Source organism: Schistocerca nitens, chromosome 11, assembly GCF_023898315.1.
Source record: "Schistocerca nitens isolate TAMUIC-IGC-003100 chromosome 11, iqSchNite1.1, whole genome shotgun sequence".
NCBI lineage: Eukaryota > Metazoa > Arthropoda > Insecta > Orthoptera > Acrididae > Schistocerca > Schistocerca nitens.
Window position 1 is genome coordinate 135995311 of NC_064624.1, and position 19607 is coordinate 136014917.

The 19607-nt window shown below is 41.7% G+C and overlaps 1 long non-coding RNA gene across 1 annotated transcript; it reads right to left on the reverse strand.

Annotated features, from left to right (window-relative positions):
- Positions 1–737: 737 nt before the first annotated feature.
- On the reverse strand, positions 738–19325 carry LOC126213033 (uncharacterized). Its single transcript, XR_007541035.1, has 3 exons — positions 19220–19325; positions 3526–3608; positions 738–1238 (listed from the first exon to the last, which is right to left on the reverse strand). It is a non-coding gene; the product is annotated as an uncharacterized LOC126213033 (long non-coding RNA).
- Positions 19326–19607: the final 282 nt, after the last annotated feature.

Below are 19607 nucleotides of genomic sequence, written 5' to 3' on the forward strand. Positions count from 1 at the left end.
GACTGTCGACCTCGTATGTATGGTTCCATTTTCCCCCCACTTCTTTTCCGCATGTGCACACAATGCAATTGGAGTACGTAGAACTGCTGCGGTTAATAACAAGTTGTTGTCAGCCATCTTGAACTTTGACGAAAAATTTGATGACAGTGTAATACCCCTTCTAGTGCTACGTCAAAGATCTTTGTCAAATATATTGGACGGAATATTGGATCACATCTTTGATCAAATCTTTGACAAAGAAATTTGATAGTGTAATACCGGCCTTAGGACATATTTCTATATAACATGTCTCAAGATGGTCATTATAGACCAAAAGTGGAAGTCTGACGACAAAAAATTTGATACAATGAAGTAAAGGAAATTATTTAACAAACTGCAGTACAAAATGCAAGATTTACGAAGTACATTTCATCAGAACTTTGTCACTGTCCTACTTGGCAGTGACTGCTGCAGCTGAGGTCTCTAACTGGACAGAGACCACACCAGCTGGACACTAGCTACCTCAGTGTGAGGGCACTGCTATGCTGAGAGGTCTTCAGCAGTGCATTCCGTACGTGGCCGCAGACTGCAGCGAGCTGTCGCTAATGTATGTTGTATCTATTCGTGTTGCCAACTCTCTCGTGACTACACTATCATCGTGTCTGAAATTCCTGCACTCATTTAAATCATTATTCTAGTGTCTGTACAAATATCTTTCAGGGTCTATGTATTGTTTGGGTAATGTCATTTCTCTAGTATGTTTTAATATAATATTTTATTTACATCAGTACTTAGTACACCAATTTACAATATTCAAGCTATTCCAGTACATATAAATATAGCATTTTAAAAAAGCATATTTATGAAAATTAGAGACATCCATGTCTCATGTAATTAAATAAGGACTACAATAGCAACAAAATCTTACAACTTTGACAGTCATATTCTACACAACACAAAATTAAAGTGTGGCCTTACAGCTATCAGTAATTCACCCAGCACTACGTTTGTGAACACGGGTCTGCAGACTACAGCCATGGGAGCACCTAAATCAGGTTGCCACTGTTTCTTTCAGTCGCCTCCCCTTACGTTCGGGAAGTCAGTCTGATATTCTGTTTCTTCCCCGGTGTATACTTCTGCCTCGACTTATTCGATTTGTTGTGTTTTGCTAGTTATACTTGTGGACTTTTAGGCACCACAGTACGACCAGCCTGTTAATCGGTGGCTTTTCCTGGCCGGAAAGTCCTCTGCACAGGAATCTGAAAAATATCCTGCATTAAACATAACTTGTAATTTTCTACAATTCCTTGTCATTTTTGAGATTTTTTACTTGCTATTTTATTCTCTGAAAGTTGCTGTGCATTCTAGAAATTGATAAATGCAAAGCATATAAGGCGGAGATGTCGAGTCAAAGATAGGCACAGAAAAAAGACTGCTACACATTTAAGCTTTGGGCCAGAAGGCCACCTTCTGAAGTAGAAAACACACACACACACACACACACACACACACACACACACACACACGACCACTGTCTATGGGCAGCGGCAATTTGGTGCAGTGGGGAGGGGGGCAGGATAGCAAGGTAGGGGTGCAGGAAGGTGCATTGCTTTCTATGGGAGGGTGAAGGGGCATGGCAGGACTCCTGGCTGCAGTTGGGAGGCTAAGTAGTGGGTAAGGTGGGGGGGGGGGGGGTTGGAGTGGAAAAGGCGAGAAGTAGAGCAGGGGAAAAAAGATTAGTGGGAGCCTCAGTGGAATAGAAGGCTGTGTAGCATTGGAGTGGGTGCAGAGACTGGGACAGGTAAGTGGATCACAGGGACTAGTGAAGAATTGGGGTCTATCAGTATCATAACATACATAATGTGGTCGAATTAAGTCGGGTGATGCTGAGGGAATTAGATTAGGAAATGAGACACTTAAAGTAGTAAAGGAGTTTTGCTATTTGGGGAGCAAAATAACTGATGATGGTCAAAGTAGAGAGGATACAAAATGTAGACTGGCAATGGCAAGGAAAGTGTTTCTGAAGAAGAGAAATTTGTTAACATCGAGTATGGATTTAAGTGTCAGGAAGTCCTTCCTGAAAGTATTTGTATGGAGTGTAGCCATGCATGGAAGTGAAACATGCACGATAAATAGTTTGGACAAGAGAAGAATAGAAGCTTTCGAAATGTGGTGCTACAGAAGAATGCTGAAGATAAGGTGGGTAGATCACATAACTAATGAGGAGGTATTGAATAGAGTTGGGGAGAAGAGGAGTTTGTGGTACAACTTGACGAGAAGAAGGGACCGGTTGGTAGGACATGCTCTGAGGCATCAAGGGATCACAAATTTAGCATTGGAGGGCATCGTGGAGGGTAAAAATCGTAGAGGGAGACCAAGAGATGAATACACTAAGATTCAGAAGGATGTGGGTTGCAGTAGGTACTGGGAGATGAAGCTTGCACAGGATAGAGTAGCATGGAGAGCTGCATCAAACCAGTCTCAGGACTGAAGACAACAACAACAACAACATACATACATAAAAATAATTTGATTCAGGTACAGGAGACATCAAAAGTTTGGTAAAATTTACCGTAAACTTAGAAAGCTGATGTTTACATACAGCATAATAATAATAATACAATTTTTGTTTGATATACACAAAAGGCAGAAATGATGGAGATGGATGATCATGATAATAATGATAATAATAATAGTATCTAAAAATTTAACACTAAATTACCCTAGCTCAAATTATCTTATCTAAAAATTATATCGAATAGCAGCATTTCTCCCCCATAGTCTCATGTAGCCTTATTTTTAGGATCTCTGGCTCAACATTAAAAATATTTTGCCCATTAATTTGTTATATATTGTCATCCCCATATACTATGGAGCCCGTTCATATAATTTCAATTTGTGTGGGAAGCATAAAATTATTTTTATTTCTTGTGTTGTATGTGTGGTTAAAATGATTTACCTCAAATAATTTTTGCCTGCTGTGTAGGAAGATGATAATTTCATAAATGTATATGGAGAGTACAGTTAGGATTTGCAGTTGTTGAAATAATGGGCAATAAGATTCTGTTTCCTGTGTGGTACACAGATCTGATAAATTTTTCTGAAATTTCAGTATACAAAATACTCTAACTTCCCCAGAAAATTTTACCATACCTAATAACAGATTCAAAATAACTATGGTATGCTACTTTTCATGTACTCTTGTTGATATATTTTGCAATTATCTGCACTGCAAATGCAAAACTGCTTAGTTTATTTGATAAGGAGTCATTATGTGTGTTCCAGTTCAAGTTCTTGTCCATATTTACTCCTAGGAATTTGACAGTGTGAACTTCTTCCATAAGTTGATTATTGCATAGTATTTTAAGCTCTGCACAGTTTGAGTGTTTGGTTTGGAAATGTACCATATGGGGTTTTGCAATGCTGAGTTTCAACCCATTTAACTGGAACCAGTTTTCTAAGGCATCCAGTGTGCTCACAATGAAGCTTGGAATTTTTTCTGCACCACCGTCTTCAATTGAGATGTGTTGCAGGGAGAGTTCTCACCTGCACAGTTCAGAGAAGTGCGAGAGTTGGTGACGAAGCACAACTTCTTGCTGTTATGCCCCAGCACTGCTCAGGCGACAACCCTGAAAACAGACAAAAAATCTTCTTGTGATCGTTTCCTAACTAACAATATAAACCTGTGTAGTGGATAATGACTGTTTATAATCCATGCATCAATCTTAAAACACTGGAACGTACAATTAACAACTTGGATATATCTTCAAGGATCAATCAACTTCAAGTCCGAACTAACTGAACTGTTTTACATTGAATACCCAATATGTACTTGAATTGTTGAGAAAGCCATGCCAGGCTCCAGGATGGGCTCCATACTGTGCTGCACGACATGGAGAAAGAACTCTCTGTGCGATGACATAAGCATTTTGTAAGGAGACCTTGTCATATCACATGATGCCCAAGAAGTACCTCAAATGTAAAAGTTAACACCAAATGAAAACAGCATCACAGTAATATCTTAACTACCAAACAGCAATTATATTTTAGCCAAACATAGTCTGAAATATCTGCACTTTGTCAATTGCATAAAACCAGGCTTGTCCTTTTTTAAACACAAAGCTGGTGTTGATGGGTGAAACACAATGGCTAGCCAAAGTTGAAGCCAGGAGAGTTACAGGAATGTAGGACATATTGTAATCAGAAAAGCCAGTGTTGGTAGGAAGGATACAGAGATGCAGGCCATGAAGCAGTCATTTAAGTGAAGCACATCATGTTGGGCAACACGTCCAGCTGTCTCTCAGCCACAGTTTGTGGCCATTCATGCAGACAGGCATATTGTCAATTGTCACGCCCATGTAGATTGCAGTACAGGGGTTGCAGCTTACTGTATTTACTCGAATCTAAGCCGCACTCGAATGTAAGCCGCACCTGAAAAATGAGACTCTAAATTCAAGGGGAGAGAAAAGGTTTAGGCCGCACCTCCAAATCGAAACAAAGTTGGTCCATTGTAAGATGAGACACAATTTAGGTCGAATGAATGTCGATACAGCTACAGTAGTTTGGTTCGAGTCGTAAGCTTAGTAGTTAAGCTTTACCAAGTAGCCATTGTTATGCGTCAGGCGCTCCGACCATATTTGTACGAGTATTCTTCCTTTTTCACGTGCTTCGTCTAGTTTGAATCGATTGCTTATTTTGCTTTGCTCTGATAAGTGCCATTTTCTTTGTTATAGGTGTTTACGTCACTAAGCTGAAAATGCATTACTGTACTGTATCATGCATTGTTTGTCGCATTCTGATAGTGCGTGTTTACGGCCTGTCGCCGATCGCAGCAAGCCTTGCCTTTGTGCACGCTACCGCCGCTTACCATTTAAAAATAAAAAAAAGAGAAAGAGAGAGGAATCTTATCATTAGCAAAACAATGGCAAGAGACTGGTATTGGTTGCTACTTACACTGCTGCTTTCTTTGATAATGATCAACAAGAACCATATAATAGACTGCGTATGATAGAACATGTTCTGTATGAGAGGTAGGCGAAAATTTTTCTCCGTTTGAAAATCCTTGCGGCTGCTTCTTTAGTACATCAAATTCTGCACAGGAATTAGTCATGTTAGATTTAAAAATCTAGTCAGTTGCCGTGCTTCGTTTCTGACTATCACTATCAGGCATAAGAATAATATGAACATAAACATGACACGATACGTATATTCTTCCGCGTTTGCTGTTGTCTCACTCTGGTTTTGTAGTTTATTAGGCAGACAGGATTTAAATGAGATAGCAGCAAAAACGAAAGAATACATGGCAAAATGTTTATATTGGTATGGTGAAGAGAATACTGCATGTGATTCAGAATTCATAAAAGTTCCTATTAGCAACCATCTCGTCACAAGTACGAAAAAATTCAGAACGTTGAGTTGGCCATATTGACAAACATCCCAAACAGTCTTGCCAGTCGGATTTTCGTAGTACATTGAAATTCTGCTACATTCGAAGATGAACAACACGGAATTTGTATTTAATGCGTTGGATAATGTACGAAAATGCAGTGGTCGAAATTTATTTACTGACGCAGAGGTTTTGGCGCCAGTATTTATTTTTGTGCCCACAAAGCACGCCCGATTGCCTGTGTAGTGCTACATATATTCGACGGCAGAAGTTAGTTGTGGCGGCACCTACCAACATTTTTCAGAACTTCCACTTGCCTCGCACTCGATTCTAAGCCGCAGGCGGTTTTTTGGATTACAAAAACCGGAAAAAAGTGTGGCTTAGATTCAAGTAAATACGGTAGTTTGTAGATCATCTGATTGCATTCACATTTAGCTGTGCCTCTGATGGGATAGGTGATGCTCGTGATTGGACTGCAGTAGCTGGTGACGGGAGGATGTACGAACAGGTCTCACATATGGGACTATTGCAGGTACGTGAGCCACGAGACGAGGCTCGGTCGGAGTAGGGACGGACGAGATTATCGTGTAGGTTCAGTGGGTGGCAGGATATCACTGTGGGAGCGGTGGGAAGGATAGCGAGTAGGACATTCCTCATTTCAGGGGATGAGAGGTAGCTGAAACCCTGGCAGAGAATGTGATTTTTTTTGTGGGGTTTAAGGGCGCTCAACTACTGAGGTCATTAGCAGCCAGTCACTGTTGTTAGAGCACATGGAATCTAGTAAAACTCAAGGGGAGGGGGGGGGGGACACCAGAAAGACCTGACAAAGATGCAGATAAAATAAGTAAAAAGGTTAGATGTCTTTGGACAAGCCAGTCAAAGTTATAAAACGCAGAACACGAGCAGCTGCTCGAGCGTCATCAGCTAAAATATCCGGTAAAGTAGATGGCAGGGACAGGACAACACGAGATTGACTAAAGCGGGGACACGACAATAAAACATGGCACACTGTTAATGCCTGACCACAAGGGCACTGCGGGGCTGGGTCACCGGAGAGCAGGTAGCGGTGGCTAAACCGGCAATGCCCAATCCGCAACCTGGTCAGAAGGACCTCTTCTCGCCGAGATGGTCGGGAGGAGGTTGTCCGAGCAGTTGGGAGCGGTTTTACTGCCCGGAGCTTGTTTCCTTGGAGGGATGACCGAGCATCCCACCACAACGACACAAGCCTCTTACAAACATCCCCACGAACGTCGGATGACGGGACACAATGGGAGGCTGGCCGAGGCAGGAGGACTGCAGCCTTGGCTGCAGCATCCGCAGCCTCATTCCCAGGCACTCCCACATGTCCAGGAACCCACAGAAAGCTGACAGGAGAACCATTATCAGCGAAAGAATGGAGGGACTGCTGTATCCGTTGAACCAAGGGATGGACCGGCTAGGGAGCTCCAAGGCTCTGAAGAGCACTGAGTGAGTCAGAGCAGAGTACATACGATGAATGGCGGTGGCGGCGGGCATACTGAACGGCCTGACAGAGCAAAAAGTTCGGCCATAAAGCTCGAACATTGGTCGAGGAGCCGGTATTTAAAGGTGGCGGCCCCGACGACAAAGGCACAGCCGACACCACCGTCAGTTCTGGAGCCATCGGTGTAAATAAAGGTGGGACCGGCAAGTCGAGCACGAAGTTCGACAAACCGTGAGCAATACACTGCAGCCGGAGTACCCTCCTTCGGGAGTGAGCTGAGGTCGAGATAAATATGAACCGGAGCCTGGAGCCAAGGTGGTGTCTGGCTCTCACCCTCTCTGAAGGTGGTACGGAGGGCAAAATCCAATTGTCGAAGGAGGCGACGGAAGCAGACTCCGGGGGGCAGCAGGGCAGACGGATACAACCCGTACTGACGGTCGAGAGAATCGGCGAAGAAGGACCGGTAAGAGGGGTGGTTGGGCATAAACAACAGCCGGCGGGCATACCGACACAGCAGTACGTCGCGCCGGTAGGTCAATGGTAATTCGGCAGCTTCAGCATAAAGACTCTCGACAGGACTAGTGTAGAAGGCTCCTGTCGCAAGATGTAACCCCCGATGGTGGACGGAGTTGAGACGGCGTAAGAGGGATGGCCGAGCAGACGAGTAGACGAAGCTCCCATAATCCAGCTTCGATCGGACTACGGACCGATACAAGCGAAGCAGGACAGTGCGATCCGCTCCCCAAGATGAACCACTAAGAACTCTGAGGACATTAAGAGAATGTGATTCAATTGCTCCCAGCCCTGGGTGGTGCCGAGTCACGAGGCGAGTGCTCTTTTGTGGCCGGACAGCGGCTACGTGGGAGGTGGTAGTTGACTGGAGAGACAGAGCACCACACATCTGTTTCTGTACATCGCTGGGACAATGCTTCCTATCCACACCAGCTTTTCTGAATTGCACAGATGGGAGCTCCCCGTGGAACATATCCTCTGTCCCCGTAACTCGCCTAACCTCGACCTTCACCAGTCTCGTCCTCCACCTACTTATCACCTTCCCTACCCCCACTGCCCCCGGCCCCCAGAGTAGACGACATTCCATTGGAACTACTGACGGCCTTGGGAGAGCCAGTCCTGACAAAACTCTACCATCTGGTGAGCAAGATGTATGAAACAGGCGAAATACCCTCGGACTTCAAGAAGAATATAATAATTCCAATCCCAAAGAAAGCAGGTGACGACAGATGTGAGAATTACCGAACAATCAGTTTAATAAGCCACAGCTGCAAAATACTAACACGAATTCTTTACAGACGAATAGAAAAACTAGTAGAAGCTGGCCTCGGGGAAGATCAGTTTGGATTCTGTAGAAATACTGGAACACGTGAGGCAATACTGACCTTACGACTTATCTTAGAAGAAAGGTTAAGGAAAGGCAAACCTATGTTTATAGCATTTTTAGACTTAGAGAAAGCTTTTGACAGTGTTGACTGGAATACTCTCTTTCAAATTCTAAAGGTGGCAGGGGTAAAATACAGGGAGCGAAAGGCTATTTACAATTTGTACAGAAACCAGATGGCAGTAATAAGAGTCGAGGGGCATGAAAGGGAAGCAGTGGTTGGGAAAGGAGTGAGACAGGGTTGTAGCCTCTCCAATGTTATTCAATCTGTATATTGAGCAAGCAGTAAAGGAAACGAAAGAAAAATTCGGAGTAGCTATTAAAATCCATGGAGAAGAAATAAAAACTTTGAGGTTCGCCGATGACATTGTAATGCTGTCAGAGACAGCAAAGGACTTGGAAGAGCAGTTGAACGGAATGGATGGTGTCTTGAAGGGAGGATATAAGATGAACATCAACAAAAGCAAAACGAGGATAATGGAATGTAGTCGAATTAAGTCGGGTGATGTTGAGGGAATTAGATTAGGAAACGAGACACTTAAAGTAGTAATGGAGTTTTGCTATTTGGGGAGCAAAATAACTGATGATGGTCGAAGTAGAGAGGATATAAAATGTAGACCGGCAATGGCAAGGAAAGCGTTTCTGAAGAAGAGAAATTTGTTAACATCGAGTATAGATTTAAGTGTGAGGAAGTCATTTCTGAAAGTATTTGTATGGAGTGTAGCCACGTATGGAAGTGAAACATGGACGGTAAATAGTTTGGACAAGAAGAGAATAGAAGCTTTCGAAATGTGGTGCTACAGAAGAATGCTGAAGATTAGGTGGGTAGATCACATAACTAATGAGGAAGTATTGAATAGTATTGGGGACAAGAGAAGTTTGTGGCACAACTTGACCAGAAGAAGGGATCGGTTGGTAGGACATGTTCTGAGGCATCAAGGGATCACCAATTTAGTATTGGAGGGCATCGTGGAGGGTAAAAATCGTAGAGTGAGACCAAGAGATGAATACACTAAGCAGATTCAGAAGGATGTAGGTTGCAGTAGGTACTGGGAGATGAAGCTTGCACAGGATAGAGTAGCATGGAGAGCTGCATCAAACCAGTCTCAGGACTGAAGACAACAACAACAACAACAACAACCCCCACTGCAGCACTATACAGCCTTCTATTCTGCCAACAGTCAGGTGCAGTTGGAGTCCCAGACCGGCTACAGTGGCCAGAGACAGTTGTCACACCTACGTGTGTGAGTTGTCTGCCTGTCACGCAATGTCTCCTCTATACAGTGCGTAGGAAGCTATTTTTCATAAAATAGCTAGTCCATTTTGGACTTTCCACTGTTTAAAAAGATATATGGTTCTACACTAAATCGTTTTATGGGACGAGGGAAGGAGGCATCGATCACGTGATTTCAACATCGTACTACAAAATGATACTTTGAAATAGTGCTTTGCATGAGAAACATTAGTAGGCAGTTTTAGACCTTAAAAATACAACTGTTAAAATATATTTTGTAGAGAAAAAAGTTGTGGTTACTGTACGTGAGGATCAGATGTCCCTATCTATATACGAGTCACTTATTTTTTGCTAATTTTTTCTGTCAACTTGTCTCATTTATCTCAAAAACTGAAACTCCAAAATTGATAAAACTTGCTGGTTTTATGTACTAGACAACAAAGTTTCATTATTGTCTAAATCGGCTATTCGTAGCAGGTGTGCACTAGATTCCAATGTGTAAATCGTATGGCAATGACGTCACGAGTGAGCGGGCAACGCCAATGGACACTTCATCGTGGTGAGTGAATATTTAACTTCCACAAGTGTGAGATCAATGCAAAACGTGGAAGTTGGAGTCTTAAGTTTGAGCAAATGTGACTCAATCTAGGGCTGCAGATCACAAATGCAGATAAACTGCAGCCTAGGAAGTGCAACAAATATGGTGTTTAAACTATGTCAGATTTGCCTGTTTCTTCAGCATTTGAGCATTTGGTTTGAAGCTAAACTTCACAGAATTCACACATGATAGCAAAACTGCACATTCTGACAAATTATATACATTTGACGATGCGAGGAAATTCCGCATTGAGCCAGGGTCTTCTGATCAGTCTGGGTTGTTCTCGGGGCTACAAAAAATTAAATGAACCAGACATTAGGAAAAATACGCAAATCGAAACTTGTTCTTTTGTATATTTGAAGTAAACTGGCCACTGGATCATTGTATTACAAATTCTAAAAATCCGGAGACATTTCTTGAAAATTTCTAAGAGCGGTAAAACCAACAAATTAAATGCCACGTAAAAAATTCATTCTGAACGGTACAAATAAATCAAAGGCAGTATCGTCAGTCATCAACTCTTAACTTTACATCATAGCTGGCAAACCACAAATCTCCAAAATTAAGTTTGGTGACATCCTTATATCAGAAGACTTCAATGAGCTTTTTAAAAACAGTTTTTTATAAATATATCAAAATTAAATGTGGATGTAAGTGGTTACTTAGATAATGTCCATAACTTCATTTCAATCAGGATAGTACAGTAGTTCTAATGAAATTTGAAAGCATTACAGCTAAATATTTAGAAAAACTAATATTATCATTAGAAAATAAAAACTCTTCTTGATGAAATGATAATACCCACTAAAATAATTAACACAGATTCTAGCACAATGTCAGACCCCTATACCAATTAATGGATCAGTCTTTCGAAGAAATGGTTTCCCAGATGCTCTAAAGTATGCAGTAGCAAAGCTGTTATTCAACAAAGGCTCAAATGAAACTGTAGAAAACTACTGAAAATCCAGGATGGAATGTAACAATACGAGAGAAAGAAAGTTGCTAGTCACCATATAGCAGATATGCTGAGTTGCAATAGGCACAACAAAAAGATTCACACAATCATAGCTTTACACGCATGCACCCATGCAAGTGCAACTTGCACACACGTCTGCAGTCTCAGAGCTGAAACTACACTGCCAGTTTGTGTGTGTGTGTGTGTGTGTGTGTGTGTGTGTGTGTGTGTACACGCTGACAAAGGTCTTAATGGCCGTAAGCTATGATTGTGTGAATCTTTTTCTTGTGCCTATCGCGACTCAGAATCTCCGCTATATGGTGAGTAGCAACTTTCCTTCTCTCGGATTGCAGAAAACTACTGACATTTAGGTCTTCTATCATCTAAAAATATCTGAAAACTTGTTGCAACTCCCGTCTAAAATTTCATAGCAAAATCAACGAGTGAGGTGTCACACTGGATTCATGTTTGGGAGGATAATGGTTCAAATCTGTGTCTGGTCATTCAGGGTTAGGTTTTCCACAATTTCCCCAAATCACTCCAGGCAAATGCCAGAACAGTTCCTTTGAAAGGACACAACCAATTTCCTCCCCCATCCTTTTTAACAGCCCAAAATTGAGCTCAGTCTCTAATGACCTCGATGCCTTAAGGCTGTAATCGGAAATACGGAAGCGTCCGATCCCGCCCGTCTGCTTTGACCCGTGACGTCACAAATATGGCGGAAACGACCATAAACCACGATTCCAATACGGTGCATATAAAGTCGTTACGTACACATTATGAGGACGAAAATACATCGAAAAACAAACACACACACTTTCCACAAAAAGCCTAATGACACTAACGGGACAAGCACGGGAAATGGGGTGTTTTTGGGTGGGGGCAAACTAAATACAAACAAATTTAGACACCCACCTCCATACAAAACCACACAAAACGAAGAAAAAACCGACATCACGAAACTCCCCAAACTAAACACAATATCATCTGGAATCGGACACTTCCCTTGACCTACATAGCTCAACAGCAGATCCCGATCCCATAAATTAGGATGAAACACTTCCCTTGGCCTATATAGCTCAAAAACATCTCTTGATACCAATAGCAACATACACACCCACACATTGGGATCGAACACTTCCCTTGACCTGTGCACTGTTAATTTTATCCGTCATATCCATTCCTGAACAAAAACAACTACCGATTAATTTTACTAAAATTACCACACGATGTACAGCGAACAACACTAAATTAACCTTCACACAAATTCGTTAACTCACTGAAACAAATTCCACTACAAACACAGCCGACACTAACAATTCTGGATAATGAGCAAAAGCAAACTGAGCCCATTGCACCACACAAACGAAAACCCTGAACACACCACCAGAGAGCACAACAAACCACAACACGATGACATCTACAAACACGCTCCGCGCCGTCATGACGTCACACACGACAACACCCTTACGTCACAGGTGAAAGCCAATGCGTGGGATTGGACGCTTCTGTCGACCCCTGTAATCTTCCTCGGTTTCTGTAGTTGTGGGGCGGGGGTGGGGTACTAGTATCCTTGTCTAGGGCTGAGGATTGGGCTATGTAAGTTAATCCCAGTTTTGGATACCATGAACTTATGATGTGTTTTGTATGATTTTGTCTTTTTGCAGTTTCTATTTTTTGTAGTGTTGGATCTTTAACTGTGTTGTATTTACTATTGAATTTTAAGTTTGCCTCCTCCCCACACCCAAAAAATGTTTCCCACAGTTGTTCCACTAATTTCATTGGGTTTAGTCACTGAATTGGTTCGCACAGTATTTGTACTTTTGCAGGTGTTAGGATCAATGTTTTGGTGGCCATGTTGGATACGCTCAAAATACAGGTTTTCAGCACGGTGAAGTCCCTCATCAAAGTAGATGAGTGATATCCCAGTCTCCAGTAAGCCCAAGAAAATTACATCCCAACCTTGCGCAAAAACGTCATTCAGTAACTGTATTTTTAAATAATGATACAGCTTTCTTTGCTGGCTAATGTAACTAACTTGTACTGACGGCTATAAATTAAGATTAATTGTAGTTTTCTTTGACACATTGTGTCTCCATTAGGGCCTATAATAAACAATGGAAAATCCAGGATGGAATAATGGGCCTGGCCTCGGCAGACAGACTGTGGTCTTGTGTGTGTAATTCTGATGAATGCGTTTTCGGCTGAATGCTTATGTGTTTGACAGTCTTTTCTTATGCCTATCTGCAACTCAACATCTCCTCTATAAGGACCTATATTACTTATACTGACGAGTCCCCTGTACATTAAATCCACGGTTTATATACTGTACATAATGAGATAACTTCTGATTCTGCTGTCTAGTGCTTCAGGAATCTTAACGGCACTAAGACAGTGTCGGTCATGTGAGATATAGCTAGGCTGTAAATTTTCCACCATAATGTTGTGCAATGGAGGATCTAATAATTCCCAACAACCACCCACTAACCTAGTGTGCAGTCTGAATTCTGAAATGGGCGGTACGCGTCAGTGTCCTAGAGAGTTCACTGCTGAATTTATAGAAATACACAGAAGTCACAAGCATTAGTGGAAAGTTAAGGGCAAGAAATACTGTGGTTGGGTAAGAAGGCACCTGCCTATAATTAATGCAAAAATGAAAGCAGCTGTCTCAGTGACAAACGAGGCAAAAAGATTTAAAAAGATTTAAAAAAATTTGGACACTGTTTGCCACAAAGAGCTAAATAATGAAATCAGAGGTACTTTAGGTGTCATCACGAGATCCACCTCCATAACAGTGTATTTAGCTTTGCTCGGACAGGAGTCCAAATATTCCTGGTCTTTATAATTATCCCTGCTGACAAATCTTAACAGCATTATCTTCCCAGTCATATGAGATGTAACTTTTCTGACTGTTTTCCACCATAATAATGTGGTGCAATGGGTGGACTTAATAATTCCCACAGAGAGTCACTAATCATTTATTAGACAACCTAAAAGTTGCACTGCAAATATTGCGGGAATGTACAAGTGGATGATGTGCAGTTTTCAGAGAGTGGATTGGTAGTCAGGGGCTCTTACTGTTAGCCAATAAACAGATTGTAATAACACATAGCAAGTATTTTTTGTGCAGACATACACCGTTTTAAACAAAACAATGCACGTTGACATTCACAAACTAAAAGCATGTCAGTGGTGTTTGCTGCCGGATTCTAGTTCGAGTCATCTACGAGCTATTGCATTCTGAGAAGTTCTCACACTGCTAATTGTTTGCGATTTTCAACCTGCGTAGTTGCTAGGTACGATGTTACATTTTCTTACAGTGTGCATGCGTGTTCCTCGAGGGCATTGTGACTTGTTAGTCAGTGCGTGACAGACCAAGCAGAAGGCGGAGAGTGAATGTTGGGATTTACCAGTGCAGAGAAAACCAACATGCTCATGTTGTATGGAGAGTGTAGGAAGAAGGCAGTTCATTTTTTTTACAGCATATGCGGCAAGGCATCCAAACAGATGTCAACAACCTTGGCAATTATGGAAATACGGAAGCGTCCGATCTAACCTGTCGGCTTTGACCCATGACGTCACAAATATAGCGGAAACGACAATTCCGATATGGCAGATATAGAAACGTTGCATACGTATCACAAAGACGAAAACACATAGAAAAACAACACACACAAAGGTTTCACAAGAACAAACTGCTAACATTGATAGCAAACAAAGATAATAATAAACAAGTGGTACTCAAGGCCAGGCAGGGGGGGGGGCTGCGCCCCCCCTGACGCCCGCCCCCCCCCCCCCGCCAAAAAAAAACTCCCAACCTAACCTCGTATTCAGGGCTACGCTACAGATCAATGTGTAGGTCAATCAAAAGATAAAAAAAAGAAACAAATGGAAAAAAAGAAAAAACAATGTTGATTCATTAGACATAACGAGTAGCGACAAAACATATAGACCATAAAGATTGAACAATCTAATGGCAAACTGATAAAAGCCTCATAGACGACGTTAAAACAAAAAGTACAGTAAAAAGGTAAACTATATATTACAGGCCCTAAAACTCCTACTAAGGTAACGTCAACGAGGCAACATCTACAAACACGCCACACTAACAAACCAAACTCCGCGCCGTAATGACGTCACACACCACAACACCCTTACGTCACGGGTCAAAGCCGACGCGTGAGATCGGATGTTTGTGTTGACCCGCAATTATTTATCAACCTCTTCGACCATTTACATGAAACTGATACTGTAGCACATAGACAGTGCAACAGAAGAAAACAAGTGATGACAGAAGAGGAGAAAATGTTGTTGCTGCTGTTGTAGTCAATCTGTATATTAGCTCCTCTGCAATCGCACAGGGAAGCAGCGCGAGTCGGGCAAGTGACCTGTGCATTTTCCATCGACAGGTCCCATCACCATCCCTATCATATCCTCTCCCTCAATAGCTGCATACAAGTGAATCTTGTTAACCTCTGTACGTGGGCTCTAAGACAGGATACTTCAAATGTATCACATCTTGTTTATTGATGGCACCACATTTACCGATCACGGCCAGATAAACTGTAGGAACAAGTTCTATTGGTCTGCTGACAATCCCCGTACACTTCGCCGGGTAGAAAGTGTCTATGAAGTGTAAACCTATGGTGTGATAGAATGAACCATGAGCTCATAGGCCCATTTTTCATAGATGGAACAGAAGCCTAACAGACGATATTTATGCCTGAAGGTACATTGTTTCGTAACTTGGAATAACAAAAGCACTGCAATATCGTATTTATCCGCCAACACTGGGCAAGTGACTTAAGTGAAATGTCTCCCCTATACGGGAATATACATAACGGATGTACGAGTACATGTTGCAGACACACAGTTGATGACATATGGAAGTTTCAGTCTAGCTGTGAGTTATGCTTGGATACCCAAACAGAAAAGCATCGTGATAAGCAGAAAATACGGGTTCGAGTACAGGTCCGGCACAAATTTTCATTGTCGACGTTCCGTTATACAGCTGATGGTTCTCCATATTAACAACTATGAAAGTCTTTAATGTAAGACAGATTGGGGCTGTAATCAGGTGATGTGCTGGGTATCATGGAATGCTACATCAAACAAACTACAATAACTGTGAATGGATTAATTATTTATCTTTCACCTCCCATAAGGGGAGCTCTCGATATTTCACATTCTTATTGTGATCATCCCTTTGCCATTTTTTAAAAGCTCACAAAGAACTAAACCTATGGGGAAAACGAGGACAAACATAAGTTATGAACCCTCATTCTCTCATGACCCTTCTAAGCCTAGAATTGTTGGAGCAGTTAGCATTTGAAAGGAAACATAAGACGAGTTCTGTCAGACAAGTAAACACTAGCCTTACCATGTTTGTCAGTTGATAAATGATGCCACTTCTTTGCATGCTTAAAGGAAAGTATGGTATGTATTAGAGAGCAGGATTGGCAGAGGTGCCTACAAACAAGCTTGGATAGAGACCAGCACTATTTGTTAACTGGGCCAGTGTTACTGTTTTAAAGAATATTAACTCACAGAGGCCAGCATTATTAATTTATTATGCATGCATAATGCACATAGCAAGTAAATTGATCCAGATAAGCTCATTAAGACCATGTTATTATCATGAAACCTCATCTCATACCACTGACACTTCACAACCCTTCGATGTTTTGTTGCTATAAACGACGGCCAGTGATACAACTCCTCTGATATTGGTACTAATAGAATTATTGAAGTAACTGATTTTGCAGTGTGGCTTTAATGCTTGTCAACAGGCACAAATACACCAAATCAAAAACAGCATACACAGATTATAGACTGGTTAGGTCCAATTTCCCCCCCCAAAAAAACAAAATTTTAGAGTCAAAGGAAGCATCTGATTCCACCCGTCTGCTTTGACCCATGACATAAGGGTTTCTCTCTCTGTCTCAGTGTGTGTGTGTGGGGGGGGGGGGGGGGGAATTCGTTTGTGGTAAGTAACCTTTATTGTCGAGTTGTAATATTTTGTGTATTTAATGCGTTTTAATTTACGTAGAAATGTTTGAGTTTAATTTTTTGACGTATTGTGGTTTTGGTTTTGTTTTTCATAGTTGTAGGTGTTGGTTTTTTCGTATCTGTAGTTATAGCTGACCTATACCGGTCAAGGGAAATGGCCGATCCCAATTTTCGTATTTTTATATGTAGGTATAGGTGTTTTGGTACCGTCAGCTGTGGTCAAGGGAAATGTCTGATCCCAATTTCCGTAGTTTTTACTGTAGGCGTTGGTGTTTTGGTATCGTCAGCTGCCGTTGACCTATATAGGTCAAGGGATCTGTCTGATCCCCATAGATTTTGTAATTCCTGTTGATTTCGTCATCTTGTGTGTTTTAGGATCGTGGTTTTTTCCTGTTATATGTAGCCAGTCCCCTCCCTAAAACTCCCAATTTCCCGCAGATGTCCCGATAGTTTGTATTTTTGGAGGGTATGTATTTTCGCGTTTGTTGCCTATGATATTATAGGCACCATATTGGAGACGCATGGAATAGCCATTTCCGCCATATTGGCGACGTCATGGTTCAAAGCAGACAGGTTGGAATCTGACATTTCCGTATTCCCCAATTTTCTGCGGTTGTCCCGATAGTTTGTATACTTGGGAGGGAGGTGTTATCTTACTTATACGTATTTTCATGTTTGTTGCTGTGTGTATGTAGTGATATCATAAGTGCCATATTCGAGACGTCCAGAAAAAGCCATTTCCGCCATATTGGTGACGTCATGGGTCTATGCAGACGGGTCGATACGGACACTTCCGTATTCCCTTTCTATATGAAACTTTCATTTTATATTAGAATATTTAAAAATTATGTTGAATAAAACAAACAGTAGGTCTTAAAATGGCATGCTGAAAAACAGTGGGCCAGTTACCCCGTGCCTCCATATCCTTATGTTAATATATTAAATTTTGGTATTACGAACAGCCATTTGACACCCCCTTCTCATTAAAGAAGCAAAAATTTATTTTATAGGCGTCCTACTCTGTTATTAGTTGGTACTGTAGTCGTGCGAATATTGTCGGGCAGAAGTATCGGCAGCAAAAAGTTATTGCTTGTAGGTCGGGTCACGAAGCTAGCGACAATAGATAGTCACTGGGTAATTTATTGGCGGCATATTTAATTTCCAATTTACTGCGTGCAATATCTCTTCCTCACCCCAAACTATTTTTTTCTTACTCAGTACGAAGCATTCACTTCTTTCTGTTCTAATGTAAGGTGTTCTATTGATTGGCGACTCCATGTTGTCTTGTGCACTACGACCAGCTATGTGATTGCCGTAAGCTTAGTGACAAAAGTGCATCCCAATTTAAGTTATACAATATAGCACTGAAGATGGTCACTCAGTGACAGAAAATCGATTTTGCAATAGTAAAAAATATACGACCAATGCTGTCTTTTTTTCAAGTAAGGTATTCTACTGCACTCGTGCCGAACGGACAATTTAGGCGATTGTCAAAAATTTGCATCAGAACCGTTGAACATTTTGCCAAAGTCAGATTTTGCTCCACTTCTACTAGAAATCTTGAGTTTTGACAGTTAATCACTCGATACCTCAAAATTTAAAAACAACTGCTTGTGTTTCTCGTTGGCTAACACACGGTATTATTGTCGTTTTAATTTTACAGATTTCGCTTGCTTTCTGACAGCAAATAAAACGCAAAGGGAGACCAAATGGTCACAGGTTTGAAGGCCCTTGGGAGAGCATCGCACGGATGCTGAAAAAACCTCAACAGGCAGATATTTACAAAGATACACGCAAACTATTCCGGGAAAACCTTCTCGTTTCAAAAACTAGCTTTAAGTAAGTAATTGAGGAAATATATCGCAAGCCCCTACGTGCCTCCCCCATAATGGCCGCGAAGACAAGATGGTCTACTTACAACGCACAAAGAGGCATTTATGCAATCGTTCTTTCCAGGCTCGTACGTAATCATACAAGAAGCATCCCTAAAAATGCGTTACACACATCAGCCAAGAATTTCACGGTGGTTTGCAGACTACAGACATCGATAAAACGAACATGACCCTTGATGCCAAGTTACATCACAGATTATTCACCTAAACCTCTTCGATTTGCAGAACCGTGCACTAAATATCATCATTATTAGCACCATTATACAATTCTTTTGCGTGCTGTTTCTTTACTACATTTAAATCCGTACCTTGAAACGTCTTTGATGCGCAGCGATGCAGCCTCAACGGACGCTCGACATGGACTGAGAACGGTCACTCCCCAATCAATACGTACCTTTCCGCGGTGCAGGGACTCGCTGCGGACAAAATCTGATGCTGATTGGGTGAAATTCGTGACGTCACGAGGACCGCATTGCAGAGCTAACGCCATCTGATGACGCCAGTCCGTACCTTGTATTGACGCCACTCGCAGTCTTTGTTCCGCCTGAGTTTCTATGTTGTAGTTCGTGAACGAACTAATGCAAATTAACTAATCCCGGAAAGGAACTGTTCTAAGCGATCTTTCTTTTAGTAAACTATAGTTCTTTAAGTTCGCTTAACCCATCGCTTCCCTTATATACTGGGAGGTACAGTGCG